At 39.5% G+C, this 20,713-nt stretch overlaps 1 protein-coding gene across 7 annotated transcripts in view; it reads left to right on the top strand.

Moving 5' to 3' along the window:
• The first annotated feature begins 1,027 nt into the window (after positions 1–1,027).
• Positions 1,028–20,713, top strand: part of MAP3K13 (mitogen-activated protein kinase kinase kinase 13) — a 55,412-nt gene continuing 35,726 nt past the window's right edge. For 3 of the 7 annotated variants that reach the window (XM_060768038.2, XM_060768042.2, XM_060768041.2), the window contains exons 1-3: positions 1,028–1,122; positions 7,428–7,553; positions 19,374–19,512. The gene's annotated coding sequence lies outside the window, so the exon portion shown is untranslated. Of the gene's footprint in view, positions 1,123–7,427; positions 7,554–14,674; positions 14,695–19,373; positions 19,513–20,713 lie in introns of those variants that run through there. The other 4 variants (XM_060768039.2, XM_060768043.2, XM_060768044.2 and 1 more) reach the window with 4 other exon arrangements.

The raw sequence follows: 20,713 nt of genomic DNA on the forward strand, positions 1-20,713 counted from the left end.
TGTACAACATGATTAAAACACAGAGATAAAATATAATACTATTTAAACGCACAGGACAAAGACTAACACCAATACTAATAAAACTTAAGGTTAAAATGCATATTTTAAAATGGACTGGGTAGGCCTGCCGGAAGAGACAGCTCTTCAGCTGTGTCTTGAATTCTGATAGCTCATTTAGCTGTCAAAGCTCTTAAGGCAGGTCATTCTATAGTCCTGGGGCAGACAATGAAAACTCCTCTATATGATAGCTGGCAATGGGCTTTTCGGCTGGTTGGAGTAAATGTCCGCAGAGGACATAAGCGTACAGGGCGGATTATATCAGAGAAGGATAAAAGTGAAACCCATATGTTAATCACCATTCACCTATTAGTCCTAAATTATTCACAAAATTGAAATAAATATCTTAGGTATTTACTCTGTTTTGGTTTCAGTAGGGTTTTTATTTTATTTCTTATCAGTTGTTGCTGAGATTACACTATTCCAACCCCAAAAGAAGATGAAATTTTAAAAGAATGTTTTAGAAGTTGTTTTCTGAAGTTTTAAAAAAACCCCGATGCTTTGTGTATAAATTCCTGTCTCCCCCTCCTTCTTCTGCTACAAATGATCTTCCAAATTTTGGAATTTTGGACAGTGTACATATGTAATGTCATGTTTGTTATTGTGATATCCTTGTAAATAGATCAAATTGTATCCCAATTTACCCAAATAGTGAAACAATGTTTCCCTTTTTTTGGAGCACTTGAAGTCCTTCAGGGACTTATTCCAGAGGAGGCTTAGAGCCGGTAGGCTGTTAGGAATGGTGGGAGTTGAAGTCCAAAACACCTGGAGGAAGGCCCAAGTTTGCCCAGGCCTGTTCTACGGTGTAGCAGATGTTTGTTTACACTGAATGCAGCCCATCAAATCTGACAGAGAATTACCAGAAACTCGCTCTAAGCCTCCTCCGGAATGAGTCCCTTTATGTAAAGGGGCTTATTCCTCTTTACGGCCGGAAGTCGAGGCAGGGAACGTCCCGAAGCGCTGGCTCGGCGTGTCAGGTGATGCTGGAAGTGACGCAATGTTGACGGCCCGGCAGGTGGGAGGAGGACCAATGGCCGAGAGCGGGCGCGAGACGGCGCTTGGGCGGTGAGTGGCGGGCGGGCGGGCGCGCGGAGGGGAAGAGGAAGGGGGAGGGGGGCTCCGCAGAAGGCGAAGTCGGGTGCCGGTTGCCATGGCAATGAGGCTCGCGCAGGCCTCCTCGCTGCGGCTTCCCTCAGGCAGAGAGGGGAAGGATTAGAAGAAGGAGGGATTGGGTCGCCTCACCTTTGACACGGAAACCTGGCGACGTGGTCGGGCGGCGCAGGAAGGCCGCGCGTGACCTCAGGGTGCATCTTCTGCCCGCGCTGTAGAATGAATGCAGTTTGACAGCACTTTGCTCCATGCTTTGGCATCTGTAGTTCGGTGAAGCACCAGCATTCTTTGGCAGACAAGACTTGAAGGCCTTCTATAACTCCCATGATGCCATAGCGTTGAGCCATGGCAGTTAAAGTGGTGTCAAAGTGCCTTCATTCTATAGCAGACATGGGCCTTCCTCCAGGTGTTTTGGACAATTCCTATCAGCCTCAGCCTGTTCGACAGTGCAGTTGCACCATAGTATGTCCCACACTCTGGTAAGGATATATAAGCAAAGCAAAGGCCCTTCCAGACAGGCCCTGTATCCCAGGATCTGATCCCAGGTTTATTTTATTTCATATCAAAAGTATTGCATAATTTAGTAACCATGTACTTTAGCAATATTGTTGATCAGCTCCATGATCAATACTGTCTTGCCTACACCAGCATCACCAAACAGGCCAATTTTACCACCTTTGGCGCAAGTTGCAAGGAGATCCACAACTTTAATGCCGGTGACAGGAGCCCCCAGTGGCGCAGTGGGTTAATCCCCTGTGCCAGCAGGACTGAAGACCGACAGTTCGCAGGTTCGAATCCAGGGAGAGGCGGATGAGCTCCCTCTATCAGCTCCAGCTCCTCATGCGGGGACATGAGAGAAGCCTCCCACAAGGATGATAAAAACATCAAATCATCCGGGCGCCCCCTGGGAAACTGTTGGGGTTCAGCCTGAGTTTGAACTTGAACCTGATTCTCTGTTTGTTCCTCCTGATGCTAATGAAAGTATATTTACTGATGCTAGTGGAAATGTACCTTTTGATGCCAATGCTCCTGAAATTAGTGAGGAAGAAACTGCTGTAGGTTTGGAAAATGCCAATGTTCCTGAAATTAGTGAGAAAGGAACTTCTGTAGATTTGGTAAATGAAAGTACCAGTGTTCATGAGAATGTTTCAGAGGGAGACCTTGAACTTTCCCTCCCTTCTGCACCTGTTAACTGTAATGACAATAGAAGGGGCCAAATTTGGGAAGACAGAAGTAAATCACTCAGTTTGCGTCGATCCTCCCGAATTCAAGAATTAAAAACAGAAGGGCGGTTCACAGAACCAATTCTTGAGTTTTAATTGCAATACGCCGAGCTGATTGTCTCAGTTCAGGCATCGTTTCAGAATTGATGAAGACCTTGGCAGTTCTCCCGGTTCCCTGGCCATAGTTTGGGAAGATTTCTAGGATATCAAGTACGGTTAGTGGATTGCTAACAGATTCCAGTATTTCCCAGTGAGGCTTTTGGTTTTGCTTTGTCCATTTAAATTCATGTTTGCTGATTTTGCTGTGGCTTTTGACTTGCATTTTTCCTTTATTTTGTAACCATTTTTCTTCAATAAATAAGGATTGTTTTTCACAGCCAAGTGTGGTGGATAGTTATCTTAGGGCCTCGTTCCCTGCTCTGGATTGCAACAGAAATGTCCTTGCAGACGGCCAATTCTCTCACACCAGGAGTCACTCCTGACACGACAAAAAAAAATATGCCGGTGACAAGGATTTCCTGTTTGACACTCATCTCAACAAAGGCTGGTGCTTCAGCATGAATAGCAGCAAATTGTTTCGTTGTTATGGGCCTCTCTCATCAATTGGTTCTCCAATCATGTTCATGATTCTGCCCAGGCTCTCAGGTCTTACAGGGATTCTAATGGGGGCAGCTAAATCCAAAACTTTTTGGCCTCTCACCAAGCCTTCGGTACTATCCATAGCAATGGTACGAACAGTATTCTCACCTAAGTGCTGTGCTACCTCCAGGACCAGCCGTGTGTCTCTGCCTTGCACTTCCAGAGCATTGAGGATTGTGGCAGGGCTTCGTCAAACTGGACATCCACCACAGCACCAATGATGGCAACAATGCACCCTGTAGCCATTCCAGCTTTAACCGCAGGTTCTGTTTGTGCAGCATAGTTTCGGCGGGCCTCGGTGGCGGAGGCAACGGCCCCGTTGTAAAGTTGGAGCAGGTCCTGGAGCGGCCTCATCCCGCTCTTCACCCTGCGCAGGAGGGAGGTGGCCGAGGCGGCGCAGCAGCAACCAGCAAAACTCAACATGGCGGCCACCGGCAGACTGAGAGAGCGGAGCCGCAGTGCCAGGCTCGTCCAGCTCCCACATAATTTAGTATAACACCGTTAAAAATAGAAGGAGCGCAGGCGGCTAAATATCATTTGACCCAAAACGGGCAACAGCAATGGCATTGTCTGTAGCCTCCAACAATTCTTCCTCTGTACACAAGGCAGGGCATAATGGACAAGCATACAGATGCAGAGTTGTCTGTTCTGCTCCACAGTCACACAAGATGTGGGATTCTTTTAGGTAGTGTCATTTTGCCAGGTTGTCTTTTGATCTGCCCACTCCACTTCTGAGTCTCTTCAGGGACTTCCAAGTTGCTCAGTCTTGGTTTGTCCCTGGAGGAAGACCCTTGTGGGGGACCATCCAGTTGGTATTTCCTGGTTTAGCTGCCCAGAGGGATACCCTTGCTGTTGCTGGGGGGACGCCAAGAGGAGTGGTAGTACTCATAAAGCTTTTCCTTGATTTGAGTCTACTGGGAGGAGGTTGTAGCCATGTAGTGGGTGGCTTTCACAGTGTTCAACCTTATTTATCTCACATTTAGCATCAACTTCCCGTCGCAACTTCCCGTCGCAAGTTAGTTAGGGCAATGCAACTAACTTGTAGAGCTTATCAACAGGTGTAAGTTTAAGATATCCTGTGATTATTCTGCATGTTTCATTCAATGTTGTGTTCACCTGCTTTGCATGAGAAGACTTATGCCAATCAGGGAAGGCATACTTGGCAGTTGAGTAAGACAAGGCTAGGGCTGATGTTCTTATTAATTTTGGATCTGCACACAGAAAGAGCCTCCTTGAAGTACTGTAAATACAGTCAGGTGTCCCCCCGGCAACATTTCTTGTAAATTGCTAATCTTTCCAAACCCAAAAGCATGGCTTTTAAACATTTTATCCCAGGTTAAAACTGGAATATGTGAGTCTACACTGCCAGGTAATCTAGGGTAAAAACCTGGAATCAGATCCTGGGATATAGAGCCTGCCTTGAAGGGCCCAAAGCATTGCTGCCTCGCCATTTATTATCAGTCCCTCAGAATAGACCATGTTTACTTGAGTCTAATGCCCAATCGAATCTAATACACACCTCAGTTTTCAAAACCCTGAAATTCCAAAAAGTATTTATTACCATATTACGCGAATCTAATGCGCACCCTAATTTTGGAAATGGTAATTTAGTAAAAAAAAAAAAAAAGGTGATCATTATAATGAAGTAAATATAGTATTTGAGGAGCTGCTATGCGTGGAATACAGTATCTATATCCATGAATGCTGTCTCTGTAAATTCAATCATCCGCGGCTTGAAAATATTTTTTATAAAACATCCAAAAAACAAGACTTGGTTTGCCACTGTATACAAGGGACACAATTCCATGTGACATTGTGTATAATGGGACTTGAGTTTTCACATTTTAGTATGAAGGAACAAAACCCTAGGTCAGTGGTTCTCAACTTGTGGGTCCCCAGGTGTTTTGGCCTACAAATGCCAGAAATCCCAGCCAGTTTACCAGCTGTTAGGATTTCTGGGAGTTGAAGGCCAAACCATCTAAGGACCCATAGGTTGAGAACCACTGCCTTAGGTGATAGCAAGGGCTCCCAGTTGTAGGTTGCAAAGTCAGAAAATGTTTGGTTTCTGAATGATATACAGCTATTTCTTCTTAGAACAGGCATGGGCGAACTTGGGGCGTCCAGGTATTTTGGACTTCAACTTTCATAATAGCTGCCAGTAGGCTGTTAGGAATTGTGGGAGTTGAAGTCCAAAACACCTGGAGGGCCCAAATTTGCCCATGCCTGTGTTAGACAATATGCTTATTCTTTCATAAAGGCAGAAAAGGGAATACTTTTTGAAAAAAAAAATCTTGCTTATGGGTGTTCCTATTCTGATTAAAGCTAATGACAGCTGAATAATATACTTTAATACTCTTTTTCTATGTTCCATTTTATCTCCCTGGAGGGGCTCAGAGTGGATTACAATACACATATGAGGCAAACATTCAATGCTTTTTTACACACACAGTGAACAACGACATCCAACACAGACAAAGGTAAAGGCCTTCCCCTTTTTCCATCTCTGGCATCTGGAGACGATTCTCAACTCCAGCCATGGGGAAGTGCTCTTTGCATGCCGAGAAGCCTATTGTCCATGGACATCTTCAATTGTGTTGCTGGCATGTCTGCATATCTGCACAGGGTGCCCTTTTATCTTACCACCAAGGTGGTACCTATTGATCTACTCGCATTGCATGTTTTTGAACTGTTAGTTTGACAGGAGTCCATTATTCGAAGGACCATATGTTTCCCGCCCCTATATTACACAGTGAAGGGAGGCAGGTTGCACTCCAGATCAGATTAATAGATAAATTAGGTCTGAACTCACCTTTGCCTGAAGTAGATGACATAGTTTAACTTACTTTCACTTTGTGACACTATGCAAACAATTTGCATTAGTATTGGCCCATTTTCTTCCATCTGGAATGCAGTTTCACTGTACTACTTCTGTATTTTTTCAAGTTAGGATATTGTGTATTAAAAAAAATGCTGCATTTTATATAGTTTTTTTAAGAATAGAATCATACTTTTTTGGATAATGCTTACTACTGAGCTGAGCTACTTTGGTTGACATTAGCACATTACAATTGACTTTTTAAAAACATTCATATTCTGCTTTTACGTGTATTCTTGCCATGTCATATGTGGAGTGCTTTTGGCTGGCCAGAGAGGGATATTCTTGGAAACAGAGCAGTGTTGATTTCTTTTAGTGTTTTTAGAATGTGCTTTCATAATTGTTTAATGTCAGTGATTCCTACATCATAAAAACAGGCCTTATAAGCCTGAGATCACAGGACCAAAGTTTTAGAGATGCTGAGGTGATTCAAACATTATGTCTGACTGAATATTTATAAATATTATGTCCAAACTAGCTCTGGTTTGTGCTGAAAGAGTGTGCTGCATGTTGGGAGGGAAACTGCATATTATTGTCTAGTTGAGAATGGTAGATAATGTCTACCAAAAGTGGTGTGGTAGAGTGGTGTGATGGATGACACACACTGTTTTTGTCAGGTTCCACTAAGTCAGAATTATGCGAATGGTATAAGCATTTGACTATTTTGGGCCAATCACTCTTTACAGTCAAAAAAAGTATGCATTTGGTTTCAGAATGGTGGGATGACAGTTCATATTTGTTTCAAAAATAAGCTTCAACAATTTTATTGGATTGTAATTTTATGCCATAGATATTAGTAGTAGTGATGGAGCACTGAGCATCTTGTCTCAGCAGTAAACAGTGTCCAGTATGAAGCTAGGGTGAGAAATTTCTCCTACATGTTGTGAGCCAGTTGTAATATAACCTACCAGATTTCCAGCAAATTGATTTAGAATTGTGGAATTGGAAGGGAGTTCAACATGTCATTGAGTTCAACTCCTTGCTTTATGGAGAATCCTCAACTCAAGCATCTTCAGCAGGTGACTGCCCACCCTCTTTTTGAAGGTGTCCAGAGAAGGAGACCACATTGCCTCTCTAGAGAGCAGTTTCCATTCCTGAACTGCTCTTACTATCAAGATGCTTCTTCTAATGTTCAATAGAATCTGCACTTCTGTAACTTAACCATTATACTTGGGCAGCAAAGAACAGTCCTGCCCCTTCTCTCTGTGACAGCCCTTGAGGTATTTAAATAATATTTTACATAACTCGATATAATAGTGCAAAACTCCCATACTATCAGCTAATTGTAGGGGTTGTTCAAATTTGTACCATTTTCTTTTTAGTAATTTTGTGCTGTTTTAAACTTTGTTCAAGGACTTGCCTTGAAGTTATATACAGAGTTCAGATTGGTCATAAGGACATTTCTAGGACTTAGTAAGGTGCAAATGAGTTGTTTGTTCTCGAGATATTTTGTATAAATGTAGTTAGAAAACAAAAAAAAAAGTCCAATTAAATGTATATAAGTGGCTACATTTCTTTTCTAGCTTACAAAAATTCAGATTTTGGGGAAGAGCGTCAGACCAACCCATCAGGAGTGCATGGATAATTAAAGTTTCCAGAAATGAACCAGAAGTTGTTACTTTTATACTGGAACCCACAATTTGAGGATGGTAAGTGGTTAGTTTGTTCTATTCAATGTTTTAGAGACAATTCTGCAGACTTATGGAACTATATTAAAAACTTGTTGTATTGTTGCCGTGGGTGGAAGGACTCACTGATGTTAGGATTAGGACTACTGTATAATTTATTAAGGTGATAGAATTCACATTTATTTGTAGAGTGCATGCATCCATTATGGGGAGGAGAAGAACAGATAGTGATGCTACCCTGTTAAGCATATTCCTGAACAGCATTACTGGAACTAACTAAAATTTTATCACATAATAAGCCAACCTTTCAAGTTTCCCAGAATTGTCCTTTGTGTTAGAAGGGTATTAGAAATTACAGACAAATAAGAGTAAGAGCATAGGAGGACGATTTAAAAAATATATTTTGATAAATGGTAAAATATTCACAATCTGGAGTTTGTAAGTAAGGGAACAGGAGGCTATAAATAGAAATGTGGCAGAATTCTAATCATATTTCATAAAAGCAAATGTGATAGATCCCTTCTCTGGAATGGCCATAGAGTTCCGATGCCAGGTTTGTCCCTTTCCTCCTCTTAATCGTTCCCTGTATTATGTACTTGGACCTCAAGGTGGATCAGCGAGGGTGTTGTTTTGAGGGTTCACTGTGGTTAGCATAACTAGACCCTCTATCAGATTTAACAGGAAAAGCCAGGCAAACACAGTCCTTAAAAACAAAACAAATATAAGTTTATTAAGATACATTTGGATAACCCATTAACTCCTGAGGTATTTATTCATTGCTCCCCAAATTCCTATTAATTTCTTCACTCTGGCTAACTGATCTATCTCAAATGTATATACACATACATAACCACACACACACACACAGACAGAATCACATTTATATGTGCACCTGTGTGTGCGTAGATCAGAACTTTCCAAACTTTTCATGTTGGTGATGTGGTTTTTAGACGTGCATCAACAGGGCTTTAAAGATTGATATGGTTTTTATTTTATTGATCTGGGTTTTTATCCCTGTTTTTAAATGTTGTTGTGAATTGTGTTTTGTTGATTGCTATTATGTCTTAATTATGATAAATTGTTGTATTAAATATTTGCTTTTTATTTATTATGTATTTGTCTTTTTGTGTATTTGTGTGGCATTGAGTGGCTGCCATCCATGTTGTTACCCACCCTGAGTCCACAAGGGTAGATGGTACGGGATACAAATAACGTTGACTTGACTTGACATTCTTTAGCAACACAGTAATTCAATTCTACTAGCAAACCGAGGGTTAAACCAACCCCTTTTGAGAGTTTCATACAATACAATACAATACAATACAATACAACATAATATACGTATTATGTAATGTAAGTTTCATATGACCTGGACTGTATAAAAGAGGCATCATAAACATCATTGTCAACAGATTTTCTTTTCTTAATTAGAAACCTATCAATTTTTGTGGAAAGTACTGCAACTCAGTAAACAAATTGTGCAAGTTATAATAGTTATAATAGTACCTACACTTGAATAAAACCAGCACTCCACTACTGGAGTGATTAAACTCCTCTGGAGGTTTTTACACAGAGGCTGAATGGCCATCCACAGGCACTTCAACTCTGTCTTTCTGCCTGGGTGAAGGGGGTTGAACTAGATGCTCTCTGGGGATCTCTTCAAACCCTAGTAAAGTATAAACTGCCTGGGAGTCCATTGGAATCTGCTTCTCTGGAGGTTTATGCACTGAGGTTGAATGGCTTTGACTCTCTTCCTGTGTAGCTAAAGGGGCTTGGCTGGATGTCCTTTGAGAGCTCTCAGAAGTCGCCTCCTCTGGAGGTTTTTTGAACTGAGGTTGAATGTCCATCTTCCTGCCTGACTGAAGGGAACTAGGCTGGATTCCCCTTGAGGATCTCTGGAGTCTCCTTCTCTGGAGGTTTTTGAACTGAGACTGGATAGTTATCTATTGGGGGGCTGTGGTTTGATTGTCTTTCTTCTTGGCTGAAGAGGGTTGGGCTGGATGCCCTTTGGGGGTCTTGTCTTTCTCCCGTGATCTGGTTGCTTTAGAGCAGTGGCTCTCAACCTGTGGGTCCCCAGATGTTTTGGCCTTCAACTCCCATAAATCCAGCTGGTAAACTGGCTGGGATTTCTGGGAGTTGTAGGCCAAAACATCTGGGGACCCACTGCCTTAGGGTCAACATAAGTCGGAAATGTCTTGAAGACACAGCAACAATAGGTTTGTAGTTCTATCTAGGACAGTGGTTCTCAACCTAGGGTCCCCAGATGTTTTTGGCCTATAACTCCCAGAAATCCCAGCCAGTTTACCAGCTGTTAGGATTTCTGGGAGTTAAAGGCCAAAAACATCTGGAGACCCCAGGTTGAGAACCACTGATCTAGGATCATTAGAAAATGTGATGTGAAGAGAGAAGAAGGTGGAATGTTTGAATCTATGAACCATGCTGTGAAAGCTGTAAATAAAAGAATTGTACTTGTTTATATGCTACTGAAGAAAAAGCTGGGTTTTACAAAACTGATGAGAAAACATGGATTTGAAATGGATTTGATTCTGTATAAGCATCCAGGATTCTTAATATAGATCTGGCTTCTCACAATTTTCTTTGTCCCAGTTAAGTCAAGAGCTATCACAGTTGTCAAGAGTGTCACTATATGTGGGTGTTGTCAGGCTCTCTATCCCAGCAAAACATTTGCTGAAACTTTGGTGACGGGAGAATATACAAAAATAACATACTGCTGAACATTAACTTTTTATAGATTTTCTGATATCTTCAACGACCTGCCACCTTTTGTTTGAAGGTATTTCTACTGAAATGACAGTGTCTGTTGCCTCGGGCTCCCATTCAGAAAGAAGATAAAATTATAGCTAAAGGTCTTCTGTAGTCTAATTTTCTTCTAGAATTGCCAGGTTTAATATTTTGCAAGCTAATGTGCTTTTAATAGTTGCACAGAAAGAGGAATTCCATACTACCTTTAGGCAAGTGTAGCTCCAGCTGCCACAGTGTACTCTAGTTCATAGTTACATAAAAGGCTTATATAAACAGGGATTTATTTAAAAGACAGAAAAAGTTACAGAATGGAGCACAGATCAAAATGCAGAGTTATTTAGTCATCCTCTGTAATATCACAGTTATTGTTACTAGATATTGAAAATGAAAGAATAGTTTTGCTCTCAGTAACTGTGTACACAAGATAATCATGTCAAATTTACATCTCCCAGTGTAGCTTTGTACTAGTTGAGATGCATCAAGATTTATCAATTTATTTTTTAAGTATGTATAGCCCTGTATCTAGAGATCTCAAGGTGGCATACAATAAATCTAATCTAACAAATTTAAAATAGGGTAAATAATAAAATATTTTTTAAAAGCTAAAACATTTAAAATTACTGTAAATAAATAAATAATAAACAAACTTTATTTATATCTTGCCCGTCTCCCCAAGGGGAGTCGGGCGGCTCACAACATAAAAAAACAATATACACAGTAACAGTCACAAAATAAATTGAAAAGGCAAATCACAATAATTAAAATAAGACCAACAACATAAAGGTCAACATCATACACATCTATATAAACATTAAACAGTTGAAACATATAGGTGTAATTAAAAGCAAGAGACATTCTCCTCTTGATGATTAAAGCAGAAATCATTTGCCTCAAGAATACTCTACCTCATCGTTTACACTAGCCATTCTCAAATGCTTGTTTCCAGTACCATGTTTTTAATTGCTTCCTGAAAGCTGCTAAGGTGGGGGCTAATCTGTTCTCCTCGGGGAGGGTATTCCAGAACCAAGGAGTCACAACTGAGAAGGCCCTCTCTCTCGTCCCCACCAACTGCACTTGTGACTGTGGTGAGACTGAGAGGAGGGCCTTCCCGGTGGATCTCAGGGTCTGTTTAGGCTCATACGGGGAGACACGGTCAAGCAAATAGGCTGGATCCGAGCCGTGTGGGGTTTTATAGGTGATAGCCTGCACTTTTAATTGGGTTCGGAAACATATAGGCAACCAAATAGAGTTCTTTTAACAGGGTGTGGTATGTTCTGTGTAATTACCTACTGTCAGTAGCCTAGCTGCTGCCCTCTGTAACCAGGCCTAAACCCAGACTGCAATAGGTCCAGATAATCAGTTTCATCCAATAATCCCTGGAATTGCATAGCAACTGTATAGTGGGCCTCAAGAGCCTTGGTGTCCAGAAAACAGATTTGGTTGACACGTTGGAATGCTGATAGTAAATCTAAGGCCATTTTGGCAACTTGGGCCTTTGAGAAGTTTAAGTGATTTTTTAATGTCTTACATAAAAAAAGATAACGGTCCTTCTGGAAAAGATAAAAGGTCTTTCTTTTTTTGGTAGCAGTCTTTTCAGTTTTACAAATGATAGTATAAATTGCAAGAATATAGACCTTGCAAGCCTAATCCTATTAAAAAGGTTCAAATTCTTCTAAGAATAAAGGACATCACAGATAACCATTCAGTGACTATGGCCAGAAGCTTATGGAGGCAAGGCTTCTACAATGTTTTCACTGCTGGGCATAGATGTTCTTAGATGCCTGGTTTCTGAGGATTGCACTATAGATTTGGTCAGTATTTCAGTCTAGATAATCCATTTTCTCAGGTCAAATTGTCCCATTAAATGATGTTTTATACTATAAACGAATTATTTCAAATCAGCCAATGGCCTATGGTCAATTTTTAATGATCCTATTTCATACGGATCCTGGTTTAAAAAAAAACAAACAAAAACAACGAGGATTGGTGAATGATGTTAAATTCTGAAAGGCTGAATTGTTTCTATAACTGACAAAAATCCATATGTAAATACTTGACATGGAGAGTATTCTGTGGACAATTCTTACTAACTGGCATTTTTGGACCAAATAGAAAGCTATGTATTCTATCCACCTGAGGTTTATCAGATTGTCCTATCAATATCTGTATTTTCAGTACAGAGTACTACTTTTTAACTGTCATTAGCATCCTATGTAGAAAACTACAACATCTGGTAACTTGTTGCTACACATTGAAGTTACAGCTTGCCATTGTAAAACCCAGTGAAATCACCTCAGGCCATTTCAGGATTTTTGGCCATGCCACTTGGATTCATGGTAGCATAACAGGTGGGATTACTTGGGCATGGGTTTTTCTGAGAATGCTTGCAGTGCTCCTTACTTCTTGAGTACAATGTTGTGGAACAAAGGCACCCATTAGTATTTGTCGTCCTCTTAGTCTGATGTTTCTATGATGTTGGCTTGATGCCAGTCTATTCCCAGACAAGCCCATATAACACCCCATGGTAGCACAGGGATGTTGGTTTTGGTCCAAATAGGAAATTTTCGTCAGTTGTTTGGAGCTGCAAGCAGTTGGGCGAAAATTCAAAACAGTTCCTTCTTCAGATCCAGCAAAAGATGTCTTAATATGTACAGGCTGTACATTATCACACTAGAGCTGAAAGTGTAGGCAAAGAGTATGCATCCCATCTGAAATCCTGTGGCTGCCTACTGCAGAATTCTGGGGCTTGTAGTCCAGTGATACCCAGGACCTCTCTGGCTGAGCATTACAAAGGCCCTTCCCTTAAACTATAAGCCGCAGAATTCTGGAGGAGGCAGCAACAGTGAAGGCATTGTTTTATATGTTTTAATGTATTTTATAATTCTATTTAAATGTTTTTAATTGTATTTTTTTTTTGAAGGCATCGAATAGTTGCCTAAGTCTAAGCTGCCTTGAGTCCCTCCCCCCTCTGGGGTGGAGAAAGGCGGGGTAGAAATGTCGTAAATAAATACCAGCCATATGTGTCTGTAGCAACTCGAATGATTGTGGAGGGGTTTCTGCTCTTGCTCTCTCATGAAGGAAGCAAATCTTTTAATGATTTGGGGAAAAATAATTAAATTTAGGCAGAAATTATAAGGGTCAGCTCAGTTTCAGAGTTGGTTGGTTGAGCAGGCAGTACAAGGAGGAATGTTGTTCAAACTTTCTCATGTTTCACAGGTTTGTTCAGCTTTGGAAGTTCAGTGGTAGATGTTGACAGAAGAATTGCATATTGCTAAACTTTGTGTCCCAGTTTTGGACACTGGGAATATAGTAATTCAATGCCAAGACCCTAGACCAGGCCTGTATAACCTGTGTCCCTCCAGAAGCTCCAACTCCCAGAAGACATAGTCAGTTTGTGAAATTGTCAGGAATTCTGGGAACTGAAGTCCAAAACACTTGGAAGCCCATGGGTTGTGTAGTTGCCTTAGACCAGGGATCCTCAAACTTTTTAAAAAGAGGGCCAGGTCACAGTTCCTCAAACTGTTGGATGGCCAGATTATATATATATATATATATATATATATATATATAGAGAGAGAGAGAGAGAGAGCAATTATAGCACTCCTTTCAGCTAAAAATGTGTGCCAGAGTGACTAAAAAATGGTTGACTTGACAATTCCCTGTCCTCAGGCCCGTAGCCAGGATTTTGTTTCGGAGGGGGGGGGGGCTAAAAGATTTTCAGGGGGAGTTTGGGGTGGGCTGAGTCTGAGTGAAAGAGGGTCTGCCCTAGCAAACTTTTTGTATCATTACCCCAATACCCCCATGCATATGGGATATATTGAGTATGGTGATCAGATCATGATATGAATAAACATAACAGTTTAAATAATGCACCAGTAAGGCCTTTTCGCGAACCACCATGAGAATTTCGGGGGGGGGGGCTGAAGCCCCTCAAGCCCCTCCCCCCCCCCCCCCCCGGCTACATGCCTGCCTGTCCTCATTCTTACAATCTAAAAGGACACAAAACACAAGGAGAAATGGATAACAGAGGAAAAGGGGTGTTACAGCATAACTCTTAAGAAGTCAGAAAGTATAATAATGAAAGGAAAGTTAGTCTCACCAAACACCTGTTCACAAGGAAACAAAATATATAGATTCCATGGGTTCTTTGATTTCTCTTATAAGTGTGCTGAACTCAACCTTTGAGTACTAAGAGAGATAAGTCATTATCAACCAGCAGTTGAAATAACAAACCCACCCACCTTCTGAGCTGAACAGAAACTTCCCAAAGCTTTTGAGGTCAGAGTAAATGTGTACAAATGTTATCCGAGTTGGCCTTGATGGGGACAAAGTTTATTCAGTGTAGAGATCCATTGCCACATAACATTTTGAACTGTTTTATGTATCCTGGCTATGTACAGTGAGTATTTTTTTATCATAATACTTAGTTTTTAACTCTGTAGTTTATCCTTCTAGATTGATATGTAGATTCAGCCATCAAAGAGAATGAGCTGTAAACAACCTTCATGTTTTTATTGTGAAGGGAGATTCATTTTCCAAGAGAAATCTCAGTAATTAATAATGGGAGCTCCTTGCCAGAACAGGAAGATTACATGTTGGCAGTTCTAGCTTTACATTTCCTACTTACTTGGTAAAGGTTTTATAATCCTCTTGATTTTGTCTTGTGTTTTACCAAACATATTACCATTTATAAGTATTTATACTGAACTATTTTAAAGTTTGTCTACTGTGGATCTTCTATGTTCTGTTCAGTACATTTTTGTATAGCATTCTTTAATTATATATGTTTTCATTCTTTACCCAAGCAGCAAAATATTACGTATTGATGTGGGTTAATCCTGTACTTGTTACATACGCCTTTTCAACTAGTACAAATAAAAGATTAATTCTAAGAAATAATAAATTAATTTACATATTTTATCTTTTAAAAGTTATTTTTCAAATTTACTATGTGTTTGCCATCTGGCAGCTTAGGCAGGCAGTAATTCTGTGCAAACTGTTTTGCTTTGAGTTCAGGGTGCAGTCTTAAAACTAGGTATTTCAAAGCACCTTACCAGATATACTGTTCTGAGTACTGTGTATATGTAAGGGATCTTCTAAACTTTTGAGATAGTTCATCTTAGAATGCTATCAGAAACAAACATCTACATCAAGCTATATAAAGAAGAATTTTATTTAAAACATATATAAAGGTTATATTGCATCTAGTAGAGCTTCATGAATGACAGTCAGTGGGTAACACAAATAGCTAGTAGGTGTAACACAGTTATTTCTGGGTAGTATTTACTCAAAAGAAGCAAACTCACATGGCAAAGAGAACTCACAGGATTCAGGCTGTTAATATCTCTTTCTTGGACCATTTGGGTATTTTGGGCCAAGCTGCTTGAGTTCATGATAGCATAGATGTCGGCATGGGTTTTTATGAAAACTTGTGCAATCCCTCTTGCTTCTTTAAACAGAGCCATCTGTAAGGAGTGCTTTGATTGTATTTTTCTGCATGGCAGGAAGTTGAATGGCCTTTCCAACTCTATGGTTTTATGATACTGCAGTGGCTTGGATTAAGATTGCAAGAGGTGGCAGGGTTTGAGGCAACGTTTTGAGGTTCACAGGTGCTAACGGAGGAAAGAGTGAAAGTAGAGAGTTGACAAATAGTGAGGGAAGCTGATAAATCTCTTTCCTGACACAGAAGAAAAGGTGAAGGACATTTAGGAGCTGGTACCACACAGAGAAAAGCCTCCCTGAAAAATATATTTAAAGGGGATAAAGATGACCATTTCTGAAGATGGGCTGAGTGGTGCTGTAGGCCTGATGGATCAGTGAAAAGAAAGGCAGAATAAATGAACTAAAAGTAGTTTAGGAGAGAGTTAAAAAGCTAACAGAATTTTCTGTCCAATATTTTGGATGCTGGTTGTTTGAGAAAACTAGTGGGTAATTTCAGGTAATCCTAGAGTAGTGGTTCTCAACTCATGAGTCCCCAGGTGTTTTGACCTACACCTCCCAGAAAGCCCAGCCAGTTTACCAGCTGTTAGGACTTCTGGGAGTTGAAGGCCAAAACATCTGGGAACCAGTCCTAGAGTCTCATGCTGCAGTGGATTCATCTAAAAAGAGAGCTACTCAGATCCAAGGAGGAGACATAAGCCTTTTAAAAGTGCAGGAAATAGGATGCAAACCTAGTTTTATCACAAAATTAGCTTTGCTGGTCATGTGTCAATAGATGGTGGAAAGAAAATGCTGAAGTTTTGCCTTTCCTCAGTCAATATTTCACACCTTAAAATTTATCTTAAAGCTCTTGTATAATTTTGCCAAATGTAGTCATGAGGACAAAAGAATAGCTATAACTCACTAAACTAAGATGGAAGAAATTATTGTTTTATTGTAATAAAAGAGACAAATGTGGAGCGGATCCCCATGTATCAAAGGTATCAGTGTGAATTTCCTATTTGTAAGCATTGTTTACCAGGTGCAAAATTTCTGAATGGAATGCCAAGTTAATGCTGTCTGCTGTACCACAGCAAAGATCATTGACTGTAAGGCATTTACTCCACAAATATGTGAAAACGTTCATCTAGACCAGTGATTTTTAACCTGTGGGCCACCAGGATGAAAATCTGGTCTGCGAGCCTCCTTCCTCTTTGTTTGTTTGTTTGTTTTATCTTATTTCCACTCCTTTCAGCCACCTTCCACTCCTTCCCTGTTGCTGACCATGACATAAGTTCTGTAACAAGAGCTGATAGGGTCTATCCAATGCAATTTTCTGAATCAGCATCTCAAACGGAATCTAAAGTTGACCAAAAATTGTTTTGTAACCTTTTTGGTGCTAATGTTGATGAGTGATCCTGGTTAAAGTGGTCCCTGGCCAAAAAAGATTGGGAACCACTTATCTAGATTTAAGGCTTTTCTTTATAAGCAATTTCTATCTACTTCAGACAAGCCCACTAATAACAAGATATGGATCGTTCACACCTTAATCTTCTTTGGATTAAACTGCCACTAGTTCATCAGTTTTATCAATTAGTAAAAAGGTCTCTCCAACAGTCTGGAGATCATTCTGAGAAGTCTAGGGATGATGGCCTTAAGTGTCTTGTGTTCAACTCTGCCATTCTTAGACTTTTGTTGCCAGTTTCAGCTGTTGAGGTAAAGGTTCAATCCCATATTCAGACCACCCTTTATCCAGGTCACCATCTCCTCAGCTACATGTCTCATATTATGCTACTCAGTCAGACTGGGTATTGATTTTTAATACAATGCAATCTATTTATTTTATTTATTTGCGGTATTTGTATACTGCCCATCTCAACCCAGAAGAGGACTCAGAACAACAATGCCATTGATAAAAAACAGTATAAAACATCAACATTGACTCTCCCCTGATAAGACATTAAACATTATTAAACATACCACATTGTTGGGACTCAGCCGGTGTTTGAGCCTGAATCTGTGATTGTGTTTCCCCCTCCTAATGTTTCTGGGTTTTATTTTGGATAGTGAGCCGATGTGATCAATGAGGATGAGGTACAAAATGGAGACACTTTGACAATAATGTTACTGCAGACACTGATCAAGAGGGGTCAGGGGAAAGGCTAAGTTCTCATGAGAAAGTTTCTGTCAAAGCAAGGGAAGATAGTTTACTCCCTTCTCCAGGCTCGAATTTGCAAGATAGCATGACACCTGGTGGAGTTAATGAGGAGATAGTGAGGAGACCAGTTACCGGCTGGAAATCAGCCAGAACCGTCAAGAGGCCCAATGTTTACACAGGTCAGAAAGAATTCAGCAGTTAAGGCCAAAAACTGGGGGGGGGGGGAGAGTAGAAACCAATTTTCGGGACATAAATTGGGCCCTTAGAGAATCTTCTTCAGATCAGGCATCGTTTGGAATCAAGCTCAAGTCTCCTGGAAATTCCTGTTTCAAGTGGCCTCGTCTCTAAGGATATATCTAGCTTTTCAAGTGGATTAGCAGTGTATAGTCTGTTCATAGTTTTCTATTTAAGGCTTTTGGTTATTCACTGCATTTGGATAATTTCTGCAAGCTCTTTGGACATTGTTACTAGTCCTATGTTTGGACACTGCTTATATTGCTGCTTTATTTGGTTTTTTGCTTTTGGACTTCTACCTATTTTATAATCATGTCTTTTATTGGCTCCAGTTATTCTTCAATAAAAAAGGACTCTTCCTTCATTCAAGGTGTGGTGTGATTAATGATTAGAGGGCCCTGTTCTTGATCTAGGGTGCAACACACATATCACACAAAGACATAGCACAGATCTATTCAATCTGTTCAAATCTACAAGAAAACATCTTTCAAATTGTATATCAGTGGTATCTTACCCATGTAAACTATCCAAGAAAAAATACCCTCTTTTGGAAATGTGGTCATTCAAAGACAAATTACTTGCATATCCTTTGATTTTGCAAAAACAAACAAACAAAAACCCCACACAGAAATGTTTGTGTTGGGTTGGATATGGTTCAAGAAAATATGGAGCATTCACCCACCCTCTAATATAGTCCTTTTGGGATTTTTGAAATCTGAACGAACAGATTTTAAAAGTTACTGTATAGTTCTGAGTACTGCAATAATCTGTATTTGTAACTTATTCAGTAATTGATTGCAGAATGAATAGCATGTGGTTGAATGGATTAAGATAACAGAGAAGAGAACAACAGTTACCAACAGGAGAACAGATTTATACAATGATGGATACTGTTTTTAATTTACAGAATAAAAAGGTTACTGGTGCAGTTTGTCCACTTATGTTTATATGTAAAATTATGAAAAAATGAATGGTTCTTGTTTCATTTTGTATCTTTTTATTCATTCTTTTTAAAACTATTTTAATAATTCTAAAATAATGTCAATAGAAACATTTGTAATTATGATAGGCATTACTAAGGTTTTTCCTTAATATTTGTTTTATTGCTTTCTAAAAAAGTTTTTGAGTTTATTAAATGAATGACATGAAATTCAAAAAGAAGTGCAATGATGATGAGATAAAATTATTATAATTAAATATGTGATAAAAATGTTATCTGGGCTTTAATTTTTTTAAATTATCAAATCTGATCTTTGGCTGTTTTTCAGATAGAGGAACCCAGTGTTGAAATGTCTTAGTTTTGCACTTTTGAACCTGCACTGAATGTCAGTTTAGTTTATCGAATTTGAAGAGCAAGCCTGTGCTCAAGAGGACATGGGATACTGCTCTACCTGGAACAATGATCAGGTATCAGAATAAACCCTAGATTTAGAATGGAAATAATATTAATATGCAGAAATTATTGTTCATTGCATACATTAGAACACTTTAAAAGAGATTTTATTTTACGGTCTCCACTCTCAGAATAACTCTCTACTAAATTATGGACTAGAACAATTTTCCAGTCCATTGCTTCTTCTGTCTCCCAAAAACTACTTTTTGCTTGGCTTCTTTTTAATTGGTAAAATAAAATCCCTATTCTTCATCTCCCCTTTTCTAGTTCTAGGCTATTTCTGTATAATTAATCATTCCTTAATAAGATAGGAAAAATTATCCTAGGCACCTTTTTCTTCTATGTCAACCATTTTATCTTATATCAACAACAATTATTTTGAATTATATTATAGCAGTGATATTGGACAATTGACATCAGCACTTACATGTATGAAAATCGGGTTAGGGACAACTTGTCTTCCATTGTAACTTACTTTCCTTGTTACAATGGTCCTCCTGTTTATTAATGGTCCATGCCAGTCTCTAGTCTGTACAGTGTTCCACATTTTGCTAGAATCAGATGATAATCTAAGGAACATGAATTGATATTGTTTTCCAGTCCTTCTTCACTAATAATCTCGCTGTCTGCTACCACAGAGTTTTGGAAAATTCCTTTTTTAAAGACTGTAGCTCCCAAATTCTGGTTGCGTCATATGGAAGTTTCATAGAATTGTAGTAAAGAAAAGCTGACATTTTAAAGCTCTGTCATAATCTGTTTCCTTGAGATTTATGACATCTCATCTTATAACCTTCTCAATCTTATGAATACTGACTGAGATGCCAACCATAAATGAGACTATGGCATCTTTGGGACAATTACATTATTTTCAAGGAGTGAATAACAGATACAGGTTCTAAAGAAACAGCAAATGGTTTGCCAGTGGCAAGGAAGGGTTTTTATTTTCTTCATATGTAGTATCTTGTTTTTTGTTTCTATATAAAGTTTGTTGTAATAAATATTTTTTGGTTTAATATATTGTGGTTTAAAGTACTTTAAAGACAAATAATGAGTTTTGCTAGGGTATTCACTTCTTTAGAGACGTGGTGTTACAAGGCATTTGTATTTGCTGTAGGAAGATAAGTTGTGTTTGAAGGTAGGGAAGGCCGAAGTCTACTTGTGATTTGAATTCCGAATAACACAGTGGTGATGATGATGAATTGTACTAGCCATGGG

This window comes from Anolis sagrei, chromosome 3 (genome assembly GCF_037176765.1).
Source record: "Anolis sagrei isolate rAnoSag1 chromosome 3, rAnoSag1.mat, whole genome shotgun sequence".
In the NCBI taxonomy this organism is placed as follows: domain Eukaryota; kingdom Metazoa; phylum Chordata; class Lepidosauria; order Squamata; family Dactyloidae; genus Anolis; species Anolis sagrei.